We start from the raw sequence: 6,955 nt of genomic DNA on the forward strand, positions 1-6,955 counted from the left end.
TTCTCATCAATATTACTGTTATCAATTTTTATCGTTGCTTTTCTTGTTACTCCATATACAAAAAATGGATTAGTAACTTGGTCAGTTGATGAGGTTCCCATTAGTTACTTGACAGCAATGGTCATCTTTTGCTAGCATTTAGTGTGCTGTTAAAATAAACAAACTAATAAATAAATAACTAAATAAAATAAAAAAATAAATAATAAGGAAATGTTTGCATGAGCACACACACACACACACACACACACACACACACACACACACACACACACACACAGAGAGAGAGAGAGAGAGAGAGAGAGAGAGAGAGAGAGAGAGAGAGAGAGAGAGAGAGAGAGAGAGAGAGAGAGAGAGAGAGAGAGAGAGGTTAATTTTGTATATTCTAAAGCTACCGAACTAACAAAGATATTGCAGTAGAAATGTGTCAAAGAAACTGTTAGAATATACGAGGGGAAAAAAAAAAAAAAGTCTAGCAGTGAAAAGGAGAATAACTGCTATCAGACCTTGGAAGAAGCTACTTCTGGTCAAGCAATGTTTATTAATTCACCGTAAAACATTATGTGAGATGCGCTTTAGTGGATAAGGTTTAAAATTGAATGTAGACTGTTTAGGATACAAAGACGTTAATAAGTGAATAAACAAAAAAATAAATGATAAGAATAATAATGACAGTAATAACAACAACAACAACAACAACAACAACAACAACGACGACGACGACGAGGGCAACAACAAAATCTCTCTCTCTCTCTCTCTCTCTCTCTCTCTCTCTCTCTCTCTCTCTCTCTCTCTCTCTCTCTCTCTCTCTCTCTCTCTCTCTCTCTCTCTATCTATCTATCTATCTATCTATCTCTCTCTTTTACCATGCAGCTTAATTTCTCTTTTCTTCTATTTTTCCTTTCCCTTTCCCTTTTCCTTCCTTCACAATCACTTGCGCCTCCACTAAATCCTCGTCCTCTTTCGTTCCTTTCGTTAATCTCTCTTTTCATCTTCCTTTCACACTCTATGTATTTCCCTTTCTTAATATGCATGTTAATAGAGACGTATCATAGAAGTCTGGCAACTGTGTGTGTGTGTGTGTGTGTGTGTGTGTGTACGTCATAGGATACTCTGGCCCCGCGCCTGCACCTTGGTATAAACCGTTGTTTATCTCCCTTCCCCCTCGACTTACTAAATTTCGATAACACCATCGTATTCAGAACGAGTTTTCTGCCAAACCCCAATATTTGTATTTACAGAACCTTTTTCTCTTCACGCAAAAAGAAAGGGAAAAAATTGGCGTGGAAAAAAAATCTGTATAAACATTCATAACACTCTGACTTCAACTTGCATTATATCGTGTGTTTTAGTTTATCTGAACTTTTATTGTGACAGATTCACAATCCACCATGGTTGTATTGTTCACTGAAGAAGAAAGTAAACATGTACAGCTCCTTCCACTTCCATGTTCATCACTAAGCACTGCCAGTGTGTGCGTGAGTCGCCTGCTGTGAGCCGCCTGCTTCGACTCGTATCCGAAACAAATCCCACCAGTCCCTCCGTCACCCTCCCGCTGACTCGGACTGATTGGGATACGCCTCGGATGCGAGTCGACTCAGGCAGGTTCACAGCAAGCGATTTACACACTGGCAAGGCTGAGTGATGCGCTTGGAAGTGGAGACTACTGACAACAGTAGTCAAGCATGTGGTGTGGAGAGGCCACTTCTGGCGCTGAGCGGGGAGACAGGCTGCCTCAAGCCGTGGACAAATCACCAACGAACTTACAGGTCTGGGGTGCGTTCCGCGGAAGGTTTCTCCCTACTCCCGCAACCCCCAAAGGGGGGATTACCTGGAGCTAACAAAAATGGCCGCCCACGGCGCTCTTCTTAGCAGAAAAGGTCGTTGACGACCCTGTGCTAGACGCTGTGATCCTGTACTAAACGTTGTGACCCTGTGCTGGACGTTGACATTATTCATAGAAGAAATTAAGTTTTGAGGAAAGAGGAGAAGAGAGGCCACAAAGTCCTGTGATAGTCAGGGATTATGTTAGTTTATCTGGAACTCCCTGCCTGCTTCTGTATTTCCACCTTCCTATGAGTTGAATTCCTTCAAAAGGGAGATTTCAAGACACTTATCCTTCATTTTTTGACTACCGCTTTGGACCCTTTTATGGGACTGGCATTTCAGTGAGCATTTCTTTTTTTATTGAATTTTTGTTGCCCTTGGCCAGTGTCCCTCCTCCATAAAAAGAAAAAAAAAAGAAAAAAAAGAGAACGGGGCAACATACCACATCTTGGGCCCGTGACTCTCCGTTAGCCATCAGTGACGTCATCAGCTCCCAAAAAACTCGTTCCGTTAGCTTACGTAAGCTAACGTAACGGTCTTTGGAACGCCCCTGGCTTAGGCCCCAGTGCGAGCTAGAAATAGAGTGTAGGCTAACTGATTATTTTATTTCCTTATTATTGTTATTTTTGCGTAAGAGGAGCTCTCAAGGGCCACGTAACTCGGCGGAAAAATGCCCATTAAGGCCGCACTCACACTTGTCAAGTGTTAGCCGTCCTCGGTACAACGCAGTGCATTCCACAGAGCGCCGCGATGTGTGTTGAGGCGACTAACGACACGGCCATGCCCGCCGTCCCTGCCCGCCAGTTGCTTCCATCCTCTCATCATGCACACACAGGGCCACTTGCTGGATCTGTATTACCTATATTTAATAATGAGGTGAAAAAAAATTCACACAGCATAAAATCACCATATTTTGTTCTTCTCTTCATCACTCAGGGACTCAAAATCAGGATTCATGTGATCACACACTTCCTTCCACGTTGTGGTGGTTTGTGTCTCAGACCGATGGGCCTCTGGGCTCTTGTCCCAGAAAACTGGCCAGTCTTGCACCAGGGTAATCACCAGCTCATTATGCAGATGAACGTCCTCCACCATTACTACCGACCAGAGCACTGTGCTCACAATATTGGCAAGGAGGAAACTGAAGTGGATTCGCAGCAGAGTCGAGACGGCGAAAAGTCTGTGCGTCTGAACGCGTCCATAGTGCCACGTACTCGTACATTTCACGCCATCTACACCGTGTCGCCGCGCCGTTTTTAAAAGGGTGCCATATTGAACGGTGTTCGGCGTTATGCCGTCCACGACTGTGCCCGTGCCGTGTAAAAGCGTCCACAGACACCAACGGTTATTTAAGAGCGTGACGTCGTGTCGTGGACAGCGCACAGCGAAAAGTCGATGCGTGGGAAAGCGCCCAAGATGTCAGTCCCCCGAAAACTCCACCAAGATGCAAGTCACCGCAAAAAACTCCACCAAGATGTCAGTCCCTCAAAAGCTCCACCAAGATGTCAGTCCCCCAAAAACTCCACCAAGATGTCAGTCCCTCAAAAACTCCACCAAGATGTCAGTCCCTCAAAGACTCCACCAAGATGTCAGTCCCTCAAAGACTCCACCAAGATGTCAGTCCCTCAAAAACTCCACCAAGATGTCAGTCCCCCAAAAACTCCACCAAGATGTCAGTCCCTCAAAAACTCCACCAAGATGTCAGTCCCTCAAAAACTCCACCAAGATGTCAGTCCCCCAAAAACTCCACCAAGATGTCAGTCCCCCAAACACTCCACCAAGATGTCAGTCCCTCAAAAACTCCACCAAGATGTCAGTCCCTCAAAAACTCCACCAAGATGTCAGTCCCTCAAAAACTCCACCAAGATGTCAGTCCCCCAAAAACTCCACCAAGATGTCAGTCCCCCAAACACTCCACCAAGATGTCAGTCCCTCAAAAACTCCACCAAGATGTCAGTCCCTCAAAAACTCCACCAAGATGTCAGTTTCCCAGATAGAATCCAAAAGAATATCCGTAATTGCGAGAGGTGCCTCCCAGCCTCCCTGACACCAGCAGTGCGCATGGCGCCGTGCGAACACGTCACATCACTGTGGATCAATTCACGGTTTGTGCACACACATACATTCGGGTCTTGCCATTCCTACCCTGGGCCGGGACAGCGCACGCGCCACGCATCACTCCACCTGACGCTGACGAAGGGGACGAAGGTTGGAATTTACCGCAAAATGTTGCATGATCTTTCAATCTATTTTTCATATAATCCCCAATTCGCTGCCACCACGCACAGCAGAAAGACGCGCACATCAGTGAGCAGGGAACTCATAGGTTCACCTGAGGCGCTCACATGTGCAGTGTTTCTCTACCTCGCCTCCCAACAGGCGGAGTGTTTCCACACGTTACCCTGAACTCTTGTCTCGTTCACTGACATTCCAGATTTGTCCGCGCGCCATTAGTGCTCCTCGACATGATGGAGACACTATTCCCTTGATCCTAATGCCAGGCACACCGCTCACACCTGCTGACAGGCACACCGCACACACCTGCTGACAGGCACACCGCTCACACCTGCTGACAGGCACACCGCACACACCTGCTGACAGGCACACCGCTCACACCTGATGACAGGCACACCGCTCACACCTGATGACAGGCACACCGCACACACCTGATAACACATATACACAGCACACACCTGATGACAGGTATGTGGTGACCCCACACCACAGTATATATTGTATTGTCAAGAAAGAGGAAAGAAGAAAGAAGAAAAGAAGAAAGAAGATAAAATAAGGAAGAAGAAAGAAGAGAAGAAGATAGAATAAGTAAGAAGAAAGAAGAAATGGAGAAGATAAATGAAGTAGGGAGAATAACAAGCGGTCATACTACCCGGGAGCGGGAAGGTAATTAGTGCTTGATAACGAGGGAGCTGAGAAAACACAAACATGGACACAGGAGCCACGCAGTCCACAACAGAAAGACGGCCATAACACCTGGGAAGCAGCCTGGGTCAAAGAGGGATTAATGGTAACAACAGTAGGGACAAGGCAGAGAAAGGATATGAAAGTGAAAGTAGGTCAGGAGGTGTGAGGCCAGGCGGCGTGAGGCATCGGAAGGTCAGCCTATAGAAAAATATCAACGCCCACTTACGCTCCGCCTCCCAAGTGCTCCTTCCTTCTGACTGGCTTCTGTATCAAGCACCACGCCTGTGGACGGATCACATGCATAAATGAATAATGTGAATGGTAGATATGTAAAATTTTATGAAAATAAAGACACTTCTGAGAGAAATAGGCAGTCTCAAACGATTGTATATTATAACGTGTAACAGTAGCGAAGAGTAGCGGAGAGAGCAGACACATGAGCAGAGAGGGCCTGACCAGAGGGGGGTCGAGATGGACGGAATAACTTAAAAGTAAGTGGAGCTTGAAAGCGTAATGCTGTCTATGAATCAATTCTCTTATTTAAGAAGCCAGATGTTTATTTGATGCTTTATGTTTGGTATGACAGGTTTGTGTGGTGTACGAGGATTTACCCACTTATGGAATGTTTATAGTAACTGATGTGCTGCTGATATCAAGTGTGTTTTCTAAGTGAACATTAATTGCGATGATTGAATATTTGTTGTGTTTATGCGTTTGATATTGTCTGTTTTGCACGATGACTGCGCTGATCACTGAAAATGTTGAAGAGATATAAAGCGACACCTAATAACTTTAAAAGTTTTGAAGATGAATGCAAATGAGAAGTTTTGACTTGTAAGAAATGTAAATAATTAGTAGTTATTAATTGAAATATGAAAATGTTTGTGAGTTTTCAAGTAGCCTTTATATACCAATTCCTTGCAATATCTCGGACCACGTCAGGTACACAGCATACACCTGCTGACACACACACAGTACACAACTGGTGACACATACACAGCACACACCTGATGACAGGTACATAGTACACACCTAATGACACACATACACAGCTCACACCTGGTGAGAGGTACACAGCACACATCTGCTGACAAGTTCACACACACACACACACACACACACACCGCGTAGTGTAGTGATCAGCACGCTCAGTTCACAACCAAGATGGCCCGAGTTTGAATCCCGGGCGCGGCGCGGCGAGGCAAGTGGGCGAGCCTCTTAATGTGTAGCCCCTGTTCACCTAGCAGCAGGTAGGTACAGGAGAGAGACCCGAGAGATTGTAACCTCGCTGTTCCGATGTGTGGTGTGTCAGTGGTCTCAGTCCTACCCAAAGAGCTCTGAGCTCTTTCCGGAGGGAAACGGCTGGCTGGGTGACCAGCAGACGACCGTAGGTGAATCACACAGGTCTTGGCCGCCATAGACACGTGCCGCCTCTCCAACTTAGGTCACACAGCACATAGACAGTCACTCCTTACCTCTGGTCGCTGTGGAACAGGGCCACCTCGCGGATCCGAGTGCCTTCACCACGCTCAATTGCGCTTTGGAGCAAGCGAGTTTCGCGGCAGGAGTCACAGCACTCACCACTGAGCGCCTCGCGGCACCTGTTGAGACTGGCCAATTGGAACACCGCCGCCCTAACACATTATTAACCTGCCATTATTTCAGTTAACCTGCCACTCTATGCAAGCAGCTGTGGTTAATTTTGGTCATGCAAAATCCTAAAAGATCTTACAACTTAACAGACGCTGGTCATGTAAAATAAAAACTTAGTTAAAACTTTTCTTTCTAGATCCATTACACAACACTAAAGTTTAATCTTTCATCTTGTCGAACCTTGTGTAATTATTTTTCCTAGCACTTTAAAATCATGGTGAATATTTTCCCATATCCTAACAGACGCCAGGCTGGTGGAATAATAAGTAACTGTGATGATTGCTCTTTTTATAAAATCATGGATGTTCCTCTTCCATTTGGGTTACTTACTGATTCCGCTTTCTTAACGGCGCCTCCACAAAGGGTTTCCTCTCGGTTTTCAGCACTATTTGACTTTGCGTGTGAAAACTAATATTGAATTTTAAAAAAATAAAATAAAATAAAAACTTGTAACATTTTCGTATATTTATTTTCTCTTAAAATTCGTGAAACTGCAACTTCCCTCTCTTTTTTTTTTTATTTATTTCTTACCTTCTTCTTTTTCTTTTCCATCCTT

The 6,955-nt window shown here is 45.1% G+C and overlaps 1 long non-coding RNA gene across 1 annotated transcript in view; it reads right to left on the bottom strand.

Annotated features, from left to right (window-relative positions):
- LOC135109017 (uncharacterized) overlaps positions 1–6,397 on the bottom strand; it is a 42,904-nt gene extending 36,507 nt beyond the window's left edge. The window contains exons 1-2 of the long non-coding RNA XR_010272531.1: positions 6,222–6,397; positions 4,973–5,028 (exon numbers count right to left, since the gene is read on the bottom strand). This is a non-coding gene — a long non-coding RNA (uncharacterized LOC135109017). The remainder of the gene's footprint in view (positions 1–4,972; positions 5,029–6,221) is intronic.
- Between the last annotated feature and the right edge of the window lie 558 nt (positions 6,398–6,955).

The sequence above is a fragment of the Scylla paramamosain genome, chromosome 18 (assembly GCF_035594125.1).
Source record: "Scylla paramamosain isolate STU-SP2022 chromosome 18, ASM3559412v1, whole genome shotgun sequence".
NCBI lineage: Eukaryota > Metazoa > Arthropoda > Malacostraca > Decapoda > Portunidae > Scylla > Scylla paramamosain.